Source organism: Felis catus, chromosome D2 (assembly GCF_018350175.1).
Source record: "Felis catus isolate Fca126 chromosome D2, F.catus_Fca126_mat1.0, whole genome shotgun sequence".
NCBI lineage: Eukaryota > Metazoa > Chordata > Mammalia > Carnivora > Felidae > Felis > Felis catus.
The window spans coordinates 49355857-49369640 of record NC_058378.1 but is presented as its reverse complement, the minus strand read 5'-3'; the positions used below and the strand labels follow the sequence as shown (position 1 = coordinate 49369640).

Genomic DNA, 13784 nt, shown 5'->3' with positions numbered 1-13784 from the left:
CTCAGAGGCAGGAAAACAGTAATGCAGAAGTCAGGAGGTAGACAAGTGCTGTCGTCAGACTAGATTACCTGCAGTAACCAAATGTCATGCTGTAATCTCGAATAGCCCTTTACATGCTGCTTCTGTCCTGACTTTTATTTCTTCCATTCATCTTGCAACTCCTTTCAGTTTCAAGACAATCAACAACTGCCTTTCTGAAGCATGAGGATAAGTTAAATGCCTCTTCCTTCAAGATCTCATACTATTTTTCACATATCTCTACCATAGCTATAAAGTCTGTCTTCCAAATTGGCTACAAGATTCTAAAGGATAGGGGCCATGTTCAACTAATCTTTAAATCCCCAGCAACTAGCACAACTGACTAGGGATCTAAACGATAGTTACAAATTCACATTCAACTTAAATGAATGATGAAAAGATACAAGTATACGTGAACTTTGAGATCATCAAGGTAAGCACTCTAATTTTACAGATGAGAAGACCAAGGCTCATGATAGTGAAGTGACTTACTCAAGGTCACAGAGGGAGGGGTTAAATTGGGACTCCTGCCTTTCAGACTCAAGGACAATGTCTGGTACATAAGAGAACACTCAATAAGTATTGGTGGGATAAAGTCTTTCTTTAAATTCACAAGTTATTAATATATACCAGAATTTCAAAATTCCACTATATTAGCAATCCCCAACTTCATGATAAATAATCTTCATCAGGGCCTAGGTAGAGGAAAAGGAAGGAAAATATATAGAGCACAGGGTTTCATTCACATTAATTTCCCTTGAAGTCCTCAGTTCCTTTTCACGGCACAGAGATGGCATGCTCTTAGGACGTTGGGGCAGCTTACTGTCCTCTAAACAGATCTTTATAAGAGCTCATGGTCTCTTCCTATGTATCTAAGAACTGTGTTTGCCAAGCAAAAAAGATGGTCTTTCTGGTGGTGGTGCAAAGAACCAATTACTTCTTCCTTAAAATCCAGCCCGATATTTTATTCAAGTAACTTCTGGTATAATTCACCTGTTTAGTTATGGAGAGGGAAGAGCACAGAGTTAGAAGACATGGGGTTTCCTTCTGCCTCTGCTGCTTCTGCAACAGGGGACATGGTGCTTTCCTTCAGCTCCCTCAGATTTAGAGCTCTCTGTAAAATGCCAGTCCCAAGGCAGAGAGGGGGCTGGCGGACCCCTCCCATTTCAAACATTCTATGATTCTAAGTGTTAACCTCGAGGTAACTTTCGAGGAACGGTTTCCTGGAGACAAACGAGAAATCAGTTTTTACAAAAGTACTACTCAGTAATTTAACAATTTATTGGACCAATTAAACATGTAGGTATGTTGGTGAAGGGAACAAAGCAACCAGAGCATAAAAGATAAATAACCCATCTTACCTACCTTAATGACGCTCACGTTAAGTTTATAGAGATATATCTCACAACAAATCCAACAAATCTTTGGATGTACAGAGGCCGATAAGATTAAAGCAAAAAAAAAGTGAAACTCTCCTTTTAGTAGGTTTGGGGCGAGGGTAGTGTCTATGAATCTGAATTCTTTTTTTTTTTTTTTTAATTTTTTTTTTCAACGTTTTTTATTTATTTTTGGGACAGAGAGAGACAGAGCACGAACGGGGGAGGGGCAGAGAGAGAGAGGGAGACACAGAATCGGAAACAGGCTCCAGGCTCCGAGCCATCAGCCCAGAGCCCGACGCGGGGCTCGAACTCACGGACCGCGAGATCGTGACCTGGCTGAAGTCGGACGCTTAACCCACTGCGCCACCCAGGCGCCCCTGAATCTGAATTCTTAAAAACCACCACAGTAACTGTGATGAACAGCGTGGTTAAGAAGTATTACTGGGAGTGATTTGGTAACAACTGTGCTGGCATTTACCAAACTTTTTAATGTTTAATAAATGGTTATTATTAAGATGTGTATTCTTTCACACACAGAAGGTGCTCATGCAGAAAAGCACCACAATTTATAATTCCGTTTGTTCTCCTGACACCACTTAGCACTGGCTGGAACAGGTGAGAACTCTGAATAACTTTCAATGCGAGTGAAATGCCTTGGCAGGAAAAGGGAGGCTTTGAGAGAGGACCAGGCAAAGACGCTGTGTGGACTCTTTCAATGGGAGAGCACAGCGCAGTGCTCTGGGGAGTGGGCCAAGTTCACGGAGCTAGGGTGGTTCAGTGAAAACTGATGTGGAATTTAAAGTAAGCGGCCACCTGTGCAGACTCTGGCGACATCACTTGGTAGCTATATGCCCTTAGCATATTAATGTTCTTACACCCATATGTATACAATATTTCAGGTCTCACACCGACGTCTGACAATAAAAAGATCGTACAGAACAAAGACAGGACCTGACACCAGATGAGCACTCAATTCATGCTAATGTTCTTTCTTTGTTCCAAGCTAGAAAGGTTCTGTCCATTCTCAGAGAGATGGCATTTTCACAGAGAAGAAACCCCAACTCACCTACCTGGCACTAGGTCATTTCCTCCTCTCTGGAAGGTCACCGTCCTGGAAAAGTGGCGTCAGGGAAAGAGAAACAGCCATGAAAATCAAGTCCACCTTGCAGGGTACAGACCAGCCAGTCCAGCAAGACTGTAGGAAAAAAGTTACTGAGCTCCTGCGACTAACCCCTTTTCAGTAGCCCTTCCCACGCCATCTCCCGAGCTTTCTTTCTAGTCTCTCGGTGCTGCCCCTCCCTCACCTCTCTCCACACGGCTTTGGATTGAACAGGCCAAGCCTCTCCCCCAAACCCACGAAGGTAAGTAAATCCCGCTGCTCCCAGCAACACTAGGATGTGTCCCTTTCCTCAGGGATTCTGATTTCAGTCCTGAAGTTCTAGAAAGAGCAGTAGGAGCTCTCAGCTTGGATGCTTTGCCTCAGAATGGATTTCCACTCCCCGAGGCGCTTTCCCCGACCTGCCTCATTTCTGGGGTGTGAGGACAGTGCTGTGGGAACAGAAACCCAGGTCTCTCAAAGGGGCCCCTCTCGGTCGCCTAACATCCACCGCAAACCCTGGAATAAGGCCAGTCACCGGCACAGAAATGGCCGGTACGGCCAACTTCGAAGCCTCCAGGCCGGCCAATGCCGGAGCTAAGCCGGGCGAGAGAGATGGGCCCCTCGGAGCCGCAGCCGCTTCTGCGCTGGGAGCCGTTTAGTGTCAGGTGACCGCGGTCCGGCCAGGCGGACACAGAGGCGGTCGCGACTCCCACCCCGCCATCCACCCCTCCAACCCCCCCACACCCCCCCACGTGCGGTCCCGGGCCGCACCTCCTCTTGGTCGCGAGCCCTCTCACAGCCGCCCCGCCAGGCTTTCGGGTCTCAGCGGTCCTGCGCCACCACCGCGTCACTCCCACATCCCAACCACAGAATGCCTCCCTGCCCGCAGCGTTGCCTGTCCTGCGCGTCTCACCTCCCACGTGGAATCCTACACCTGCAAGCGCAGTATTCCCGAGACTGACCCGCGCCCGCGCCTAAGGGCCCCCAACTACAAGTCCCAGAAAGCTGCGGGCCGGTCGTACCCACTTCCGGCGCACACTTCCGGCGAAGGTCCGGGCCAGTTCCCGGCGGCGGGGGTTCAGTGGGTAGCTGTCCTTGGAGGTTAGAGACTAGTTTGTTTAAGTTATCTTATTATTATTAAAAAAAAAAACTTTTTAATGTTTATTTATTTTGAGAGAGAGAGAGAGAGACAGAGCGTGAGAGGGGAAGGGACAGAGAGAGGGAGAGAAGAATCCGAAGTTGGCTCCAAGGTTGGAGCTGCCAGCACAGAGCCCTACGTAGGCTCCAGCTCACAAAGGATGAGAGTGTAACCTGAGCTGGAGTTGAGGCCTAACCGACTGAGCCACCCAGGCACCCCTTATTATTATTATTTTTTTATTATAAGTGTGTCAGTTATTTTAGGAATACCCATTGAAGTGTTGTTAGTTTTTGAAGTGTTACTGGTGTGAAAAGAACGTAAAGATACCACCTGTAATTTTGTCTTTACCCTTAAAAATATTTTGAAATGAATATATGCTATTTGGCCTCACCGTCTTGGCTCCAAAGTTCATTCATATGGCAAACATGAGGGCCTACGATGTTCCAGGAACTGTCGAGGGTGGGTGGTGTAGCCCCATTTTGCAGCTTTTACATTTTAAAAGTTTCAAGAAGCATACTCAGTGTCTCATCATAAGGGTAAAGTATGGATTCAAGTCCAGATTTTTTTTCTGAATATTACAGAGCACGTGTTCTTCACACTTGATTCCCTTTATTATTCCCCTGTGTTTCCAAATAATTTTCCCCTTGAAAACTTGGTTTTCTCATTTATGAAAGGGACCCAGTAACCACAGCCCTTTTCGAGGAAATCCCCAGGAAGGCAAAGGGGGTTAAAGTTTCAGAAACTTTCCAGGCTTCTAGATGGTTGAAGGTAACTATCACCGAATTATGGTGCATTATACTTAGAAAATGTCAGGAGGTGTTTGTAGGGATGAGTTGAGGGGCCTCAGGCGGGGTTGTTAGGGGGACAAAAACCTTCACCTTGTGTTGTGTGCAGTTTAGAATCCCTGGAGAATGATCCCTGGAGAATTTCCTCCCAGGGTGGTGCTGGGACCTTGGGATGTGTGTTGAACGGCATTCTGCTGACAGTGATCAGCCTGCCTACAAACATATACCCCATACTCATTCACACAAACTATATACATACACACAATCTGTACCCCTTCACAGCATGTTCCCACACAACCACATTCATACATAGCATGTGCTCACACTCACCCATTATTGTCTGTGCGAGAACACATTATTATTCCCCAATTTGTTTCAGTTCATGTATTTTTAAAATTTTTATTTTGAAGTAATTATAGATTCACAGGAAGTTGGAAAAAATGTACAGGGAAGTCCCCGTGTCCTTCACCTAGTTTCTCCTAATGGCAACATCTTACATAAATAAATTTTGTAATTTTCAGGATATAGATCCTGTATGTGTTTTGTTAAGTTTATACCTTAATATTTAATTTTCTTATACTATAAGTGGTACTGTGTTTTTAATTTCACATTTCACATATTTATTGTTTAGTATATAGAAAATTGATTAATTTTTGTGTGCTGATCTTGTGTAAGACTCTGCTGAACTTAGTGCTTATCAGAGGGTTTTCTTTAAAAAAAATTTTTTTTTAAATCATTATTTATTTTTGAGAGAGAGAGAGCGTGAGCAGGGGAGGGGCAGAGAGAGAGGGAGACACAATCCCAAGCAGGCCCCAGTCTCTGAGCTGTCAACACAGAGCCCCACAGGGGGCTCAAACTCATGGACCATGAGATCATGACCTGAGCCAAAGTCAGAGGCCCAACCGACTGAGCCACCCAGGCACCCCCAGAGGGTTTTCTTTTTTAAATGCTTTTTTGACATTTTTCACATAGAGAATTATGTCATCTACAATTAGAGATCATTTACCTTCTTTATTTCCAATCTATATTCCCTTTATGTTTTTTCTGACCTATTGCATGAGCTAGAATTTCCAGCACTATGATGAACAAGCTGATGAGAATAGACATCCTTGTTTGTTACCTCCCCCCCCTTTAGGGAATAAGCATTTGAACTTTTAACATTAACTTTGGTGTTACTTTAGGTCTTTATCAATTTGAGGAAATTCCTTTCTATTCATAGTTTGCTTAGCATCGTTACCATGAGTAGTTGTTGGATTTTATGTAATGCTTTTTCTTATATCAATTGATATGATCTTAATATTTTTCTTCTTTAGTATTGATATGGTAGATTATATACTAATGGGTTTTCAAGTATTGAACCAATCTTGCATATGTAGAATAAATTCCACTTGGCTGAGGTGTATAATCCCCTTTTTTTTTTGCTGGATTTGATTTGATAATATTTCGTTGAGTATTTTTACATCTAAATTAATGAGATATTGGTTTGTAGTTTGTTTGCTTTTTTTTTAATGTTTGTTTATTTTTGAGAGAGTGTAAGTGGGGGAGGGGCAAAAAGAGGAAGGGACACGGAGGATCCAAAGGAGGCTCTGTGCTGACCATGAGATCATCTCACAAACCATGAGATCATGACCTAGCCGAAGTCGGATGCTTACCTGACTGAGCCTAGGTGCCCTTGTTTTGTTTTGTTTTGATGCTGTCTGGTTTTGGTTATCAGGCTAATAATGGCCTCACAAAGTGAGCTGGGAAATAATAGTTCCTCTTGTTTTATTTTTTGGAAGAGATTGCATAAAATTTATGTTAATTCCTCTTTAAATGTTTGATAGACTTCTCCAGTGAAACAATGTAAGCCTGGAGATTTCCTTTTATTTTAAATTACAAGTTAAGTTTCTTTAATAGTCACATGACTCTTCAGATCATTTTATTTTTTTGTTTTTGTTTTTGTAGTTTGTGGTTTTCAGGGAGCTTGTTCAGTGCTTCCAAGTTGTCACATTTATGAATGCAGACTTGTTAGTAGAAGTCCTTCTTGAGCCCTGTTTAAGGGACTCACAATATAGTAAGGAGTTTTTTTTACCTAAATAGTGTGGCTGAGGCTCACAGGAATGTTTGTATCTGTTTTCCAAGTCAAACGATCTGCTGTGTGGATGTATCTAATGGTACTTTTTTTTTTCTTTTTCAATCTTACTTTAGTCTTGCCCCACCCCTATCCAGTACCCTTTTGCCATCTCTCCTTAGCTGATTCCATCCCTGACCCCAGAGAAGGGCAGTTATGGTATGGCCCCCTGAGGCCATTGAGGCCCAGCTAAGTCCTCCATGCTGCCAGGGCCAGATGCACTGGGAAGAAGCTTGAGAGGTCTTCATTTGGGGTCTGCATCTTCTGCTTATTGTGGTCTTGGGACCTGGAGGAGCACTGGCCAGGGAGCACATCAGTCTGTAGGCCTCAGCTGGAGAGCCCTTGGGAGACACACAGAAAGAAAGGTGGAGGGACTTCCATTTACTGATTTCCTCCTGGATGCCCTGCACTGGGCTCAGGGCCCAATGTTTATCATTGCCTGTTAACAACCCTGTTTTATTTATTATTTAAGAAAAAAATTTTTAATATTTATTTATTTTTGACAGAGACACAGTATAAGCAGGGGAGAGGCAGGGAGAGAGGGAGACACAGAATCTGAAGCAGGCTCCAGGCTCTGAGCTGTCAGCACAGAGCCTGATGCAGGGCTCGGATTCATGAGCTGTGAGATCATGACCTGAGCCGAAGTCGGATGCTCAACTGACTGAGCCACTCGGGTGCCCCTGCTCACTTATTTTTAAATTGAAGGCACAGAGGATGAGCGAGAAAGGGACAGTGACTTGCCCAAGATCCTGCTGGTGGTAAATGGCAGAGCTGGGATTGAAACTCAGCACCTTGGATATTGAATTGGGCACACGTTCACTATAGCACATTTGTCTGTCACCTCATCTTTTCAAGGGATCACAAATGGAATAGGCCAGAATAGAGATGAGGAAAGGAACTTCTGTTGGACCCCTCGGGCCCTGCCTCCCAGTTCAGCCTGCTGAGGGATCAACCCAACATAGAAATGGTGGTAGATGCAGGTCCAGTCATAGTGGACTCCTAGGAAAGCTGCAGAAATCACTGTAGGAGCTGGAAAAGGGAGGTCAGGGCTCCTGTGTGGATTTGAGCCCAGCCAGGTTGGCTCCTGGCTAGAACAGGGGAACACAGAGCTGCCTCCTTCCAGATTCCTACAAGTTCTAAGAATATGTCCAGTTCTGTTTCCCAGACTGTCCCTGGAATGTGCTCAAATGTGAACCATACAAATGAAGAGGGTGATAAGGAGGGTCTCATCCCGCCTTCTTCACTTTTCAGACTGGGAATTGAGGCCCAGAGAAAAGAAGAGAATTGGTCAAGTGCCCTCAGACAAGCAGGGAGGGGAGAGGAGGGAAGTTAGTCCTGCCCAGTACTGAAGGGCTCTTGGTGCTGCGTTGCTAGGGATCCAGGGGTAGACACTTATCATTATAGTGTTCCTGCTACTAGATGCACCTCAGCATTATTCCTGCTGAGTAAGCACTCATTCAAAAGCATTCAGTGAGTATATTCTGTGTACCTTGTCACATACAATGCTGTTGCTCCACAGGGCTCCACCAGCACTGGGGGTGAGGGTTTTAGTGGTTTTCAGCATTATGAATCCTCTCTCCTCCCCCAGCAGCCTCTTCATCCTGATTGTTGTTGCTGTGCTTTCACCTTTCTTCAGATTCTACCTGTTGACTTTAAGATGTCGGCCACTGCCAACTAAGGATACTAATGAGTAGATAACATCTTAAGGAGCATCCCCCCCAAACTAAGGTTAAGTGTATCACAGGGTATCCCTAAAGGTCTAAAAATATTTAAATCAAAAAATTGTGGCTTTTTAGATGTTGTATTAGGATGATAGAAATGTAAAAGAAAAAAATCTGTGTGGGGTGGGCAGAGTTGGGTTGCCAGATTTGGCAAATGAAAATACAGGATGCCCAGCTCAATTTGACTTTCAGATACACAATGAATGGCCTTATTTTTTTTGTTTAGATGTGTGTTCTTTGTAATGTTTGTCTGAAATTCAGACGCTGCTGGGCATCCTGAATTTTATCTGGAAACCCTAGAAGAGTGGCATATTTCCAAGAATGCCTTGAAAGACTCTAAGGGGGCTATTGCAATCTGGGAGGCTACCCCCAAAAATGTGCTAGCCTGGCTTTCAGCTTAGTCACCTACCTCAGTGAAACAGGATATTGAGAATAGCTGCACAGGCTTCTCAATAGCTCAATAACCTGGCTCACCTTCTCCTCTGTCTTCTGTCTTTCCCTCATTTCGGTGAAAACCCACACCTTCTCCCCTTCAGGCTCCAGAGCAGAGCAGCTAAAGGCAGGGGCTGTGGAGTCAGATAGCCTGGGTGTAAATACAGGCTCTGCCACCAGAAAACTGACATCACGAGCAAGTTTATCAATGTCACCAAGCCTGGATTTCCTCCTCTGTAAAATGAGGCTCAGGAAACCTGTCCCTTTCAGGCTGTTGTGAGAACTACATGGAATAAGGCATGGAAGGTGTGCATCACAATGCAGGCGGTAAAAGTTAATGTAACTGTTATTCTCAGTTTTGACCTTTAGGTGGCCCCAGACACTAGAGACATGCCCTTCAGGTGGAGGCGCTGTTCCAGGAATTTCTGCCCTTGTGTTCTGTGGCATCCCTCTCCTTGAATTTCTGACTTTTCACTTCTTTTATATCATTTAATTCTCATAACAGTCCTGGGAGGTAGGCGAGCAGAGATTATTAACGTTTTTGAAGATGAGCACACTGAGGCCACATTATTTAGCTTCTCTAAACGTTTCTCATCTGTTAAACGAGGAGCAGGACAAGATCGTTATGGGCGCAGATTTTGAATTCCCCAAATCACTCACAAAAATGGACTGAGTCACTAGGATAGCAGAAACATCCCGTTGGACAGTATCTTCAACAAAACCAAGATCAGGGGATCCCCACGGATCCTAGAAGAGGTGGGTCGAATCACCATCAGGTTTCAGCAGCTGTTCCAAGGTCGTGAGAGTTCTGGAATCCAGAACACAGAAAATGCCACCAAATAATACAGTCCTCCAAGAAGAGAGCTCCACTCTGAGCGGAACCATCAGCAAGAAGCTGAGGATACCAATGAAACTGGCCTGAGGTTCCACAGGCTCTTTCACAAGCTCCAGTTTGTAGGTGACTCCAAGAGACGGCAGGAAACTGAAAAAGCCAGGGCTCTTTGGAGAAATGGCTGGTTCATGACAAAGCATAGAGCAAGCCTGGAACAACTTGTCTGCCAGAGAGCAAGAAAGTTCCAAAGACTATTACCATCAAGTTGTAAGGACCCAGGCCTGGCTTGAAGGGTTCCCGTTTGAATCAAACAAGCTAGACACAAAATAAATCTATGGGACACTTACAGAGATTTGAATTTGGACTGGATATTAGATATAAAGAATTTGTGGAAAAAGTGAAGACCAACCAAATGAGAATAAGCATGCTATGGCAAGGTGGTCAGCTACTATCCCTTGCATTTTGGCTGTGATTCAAAGGCAGTGGAGTGATAAAGCTTTAGAATGGAAAAAAGGAAGGCTTTGGGTATGCCCTGATTGCAGGGAAACTGGAGGTGGCTAAGTAGAAGAGGGCATCCTATGTGATTGGTTAGGGGAGCATATTTGGCTTTCTCTGGTCCTAAATTGGAAGTGGGGACAAAACTTAGGGATATTGTCAGTTATTAATCAAGGCCTGACTGTTTGGGGATGACTGATAGTTTGGCTGCCCAGGCTGATTGCTAGAGATGATATTCTGACTTCTTAACAAGTCAGCCTACAAGCAGACTGGCTTCCTGGACTAGTTATCATAGATTATGGGTTGGTTTCCTGAACTGGTAGCTGCAGATTGTTTTTATATATGGTCTTTCTGTTGTCCATGTATATATTCAATCTCTCAAATTATTATTTATTTTTTAAGTTTAATAATGATACAATGTAAAAAATAAACTAAAATGCCCTTAGGTAAAATATATACTTGATTATTTGTAGATTAAATAGTTCAGTAAAAGGCGAGGAGAGATTGACAGATAAACTAAAACAGGCATGATCTCAATATTTGTGAATCTGGGTTATGGATACTTGGAGGCTATATTATTCCCATGTTGTGCATATTTTGAAATTTCTAGAACAAAAAGTTTTTTCTGTTGAGAATAGTAATAGCACCTACCTCATAGGGTTGCTTTGAGTATTACATGAAATGATTCAAGTAGAAGGTTTAGCATGGTTCTTGGCATGAGTTGAATCATACCTTACAGTAGGCCCTTGCTGAGCATGTTTCTGGCATGTCATTGTTATGTGATACTTAAATGGGATTATGCTACATAGGCTCTTTTAGAAACTGATTTTTTTTTTCACTCACAGTATTTCGTCCATAAATCACGAGGGTAAAAGGTACAGCACAGGGAATATAGCCAATGGTATTATAATAGTTGTATGGTGACAGATGGTAGCTACTTGTGGTGAGCATGGCATAATGTGTAGTTGTTGAATCACTGTGTTGTACACCTGAAATGAATGTAACATTGTGTGTCAACTTTACTTCAATTAAAAAAACCCCAGGCCCCCCCAATTTTGTCAGCACATTTATGTAACATATGTTTATATCCACATTGAAATTTTTAATGGTTGCCTAGTAATCTTTCATTTGGATTTACTATAACTTATTTAACCGCTTCCTATTAATAGTGAGAGTGTTGAAGTTTATCTGAGCCCTGTGCTTCTGAAAAACAGCACAGATTAAGAAATCCCCCAAACTTGTGTTTGGGAGACACTATAGTGTGGCATAAGATAATGATGACATTTGATTTGCTGGAGGAAAGAGTAGACTTTTCAGTGAAAGGTGTTGAAAAGATTATGCAATCATTTGAGACAAATTTAGATCCTTTCTCTTATAATATATGAACTTTATTAAAAATAAATTAGAGGTATTAAAGGCAAACCATTAAGGAACAAAGCATAAAACACAAAACTAAGCTTTATGGGTTGAATTGTGTCCTCCCCCACACCCTTCATACTTGAAGTCCTAACCCCCAGTACTCCAGAATGTAACCTTCTTTGGAAATAGGGTTCTTGTAGATATAATCAAGTTAAGATGAGGTCATTAGGGTGGGCTCTAATCCCATATAACTAGCTATCCTTATAAGAGGAAATACCATATGAAGACAGAGACACACAGGAGTATTCAAGCCACGAAATGCAAAGGATTGACAGCAACCACAGGAAGGTAGGGAGAGTCAAGGAAGGATTTTACCCAGTCTCAGAAGGAACCAGCCTCGCTTGATAATGAGCTTCTAGCCTTCAGACTGAGAAAATGAACTTCTATTGCTTAAGTTTGTGGTACTTTGTTATGATAGTCCTAGGAAACTAATATAATTACGATTTAATTTTATTTATTATTTTTATTATTTTTTAAATTTTTTTTAAACGTTTATTTATTTTTGAGACAGAGACAGAGCATGAACGGGGGAGGGGCAGAGAGAGAGGGAGACACAGAATTGGAAGCAGACTCCAGGCTCTGAGCCATCAGCCCAGAGCCCGACGCGGGGCTTGAACTCACGGACCGTGAGATTGTGACCTGAGCTGAAGTCAGACGCTTAACCAACTGAGCCACCCAGGCGCCCCAATTACTATTTAATTTTAAACATCACCCCCCATCACTTCATACCCATTAACAGTCATTCCCCATACCTCCTTCCCTCCATCCACTGGCAACTATTAATATATTTTCTGTCTCTATGAAGTTGCCTTTTTTTGGACATTTTGTATAAATGGAATCGCACTGTATATTGTGACTATTTTTTTTTTTAACTTAGTATTATTTTCAAAGTTCATCAATTATGTAGCATATATCACTACTTCATTCCTTTTTGTTGCCACATATCATTCCATTGTTTGGATATACCACACTTTTTATCCATTTGCCAGTTGATGGACATTTGTGCTGTTTCCACTTTTGGCTCTTATGAATAACACTGCTGTGAACACGTGTGTACAAGTTTTTGTGTGGATGTATATTTTCATTTCTCTTTGGTAGGTGTCTAGGAATGGCATCACTGAATGATATGGTAACTCCATATTTAAGGTTTTGAGGAACTGCCAAACTATTTCCCAAAGTGGCCACACCATTTTATGATCCTACCAACAATGAGGCTTCCCATTTCCCCACATTCTGATGGCTTATATCATTCAAAATTAGAGCCCATATCCTTGCAGTGGACTAAATGGACCAACGTTGTATTAGGGTGTTCCAGAGAAATAGAATGATAGTATGTGTATTTAATTAATTAGTTGGCTTATGTGGTTATAGAGGCTGAGAAGTCCCATGATCTGCCACTTGCAAGCTGGAGAACTGGGAAAGCTGGCGTTGTAATTCAGTCTATGTCTGAAGGCCCAAGAACCAGTGGAACCAATGGCTGAAGGCCTGAGAAGGGAGGGGGTGGTGTGCTGGAGGAAGTCCCAGAGTCTGAAGGTCTAAGAACCGGAAGCTCTGACGTCTGAGGACAAGAGAAGATGGATGCCTCAGCTCAAGAAGAAAGAGAGAATTCATCCTTCCCCTTTTTGTTCACCTGGGCTCTCAAAGGATGGGATGATGCCTGCCCGTATTAGTAAAGGTGGATCTTCTTTACTCAGTCTGCTGATTCAAATGCTACTCTTTTCTGGAAACATTATCACAGACACACCAAGAATTAATGTCTTACCGGCTGTCTGTGTGCCCTTTAGCCCAACCAAGTTGACACATATAATTAATCATCACACCCGTGTTCTGGCTTTTACCTATGTTTTTAGTGTTCTAAGCACATTGGCCTTTTGCTGTTCCTCAAATAAATGAAGCATATTCTATAGGGGTTTTGCATCTGCTGTTTTATCTGACTTCCCACAGGTATACTCCTTGTTACCTCATTTCCTTCAGACTTCTGAACACATGATCTCTTATCAAAGGTGCCAATCCTTACAGCTCTATTTTATTTTATTTATTTATTAAAAAAAATTTTTTTTCAACGTTTATTTATTTTTGGGACAGAGAGAGACAGAGCATGAATGGGGGAGGGGCAGAGAGAGAAGGAGACACAGAATCTGAAACAGGCTCCAGGCTCTGAGCCATCAGCCCAGAGCCTGACTCGGGGCTCGAACTCACGGACCGCGAGATCGTGACCTGGCTGAAGTCGGACGCTTAACCGACTGTGCCACCCAGGTGCCCCCTTACAGCTCTATTTTAAATAAGAATCCTCTTCCTACCTCTTTACCCTGATTTTGTGGAATCTCTCTCTTCCTGATGCCCATCTGAATGTAAG

General features: G+C 43.0%; 1 protein-coding gene and 1 long non-coding RNA gene across 16 annotated transcripts in view; one reads left to right on the top strand and one right to left on the bottom strand.

Moving 5' to 3' along the window:
- Positions 1 to 3721, bottom strand: part of ZNF239 (zinc finger protein 239) — a 110865-nt gene extending 107144 nt beyond the window's left edge. For 8 of the 15 annotated variants that reach the window (XR_006587124.1, XR_006587131.1, XR_006587130.1 and 5 more), the window contains exons 1-2: positions 3410 to 3721; positions 2468 to 2592 (exon numbers count right to left, since the gene is read on the bottom strand). The gene's annotated coding sequence lies outside the window, so the exon portion shown is untranslated. The other 7 variants (XM_045040370.1, XR_006587129.1, XM_019814169.3 and 4 more) reach the window with 7 other exon arrangements.
- On the top strand, positions 2588 to 13334 carry LOC123380841. The gene is made up of 2 exons (XR_006587140.1): positions 2588 to 2758; positions 12800 to 13334. It is a non-coding gene; the product is annotated as an uncharacterized LOC123380841 (long non-coding RNA).
- Positions 13335 to 13784: the final 450 nt, after the last annotated feature.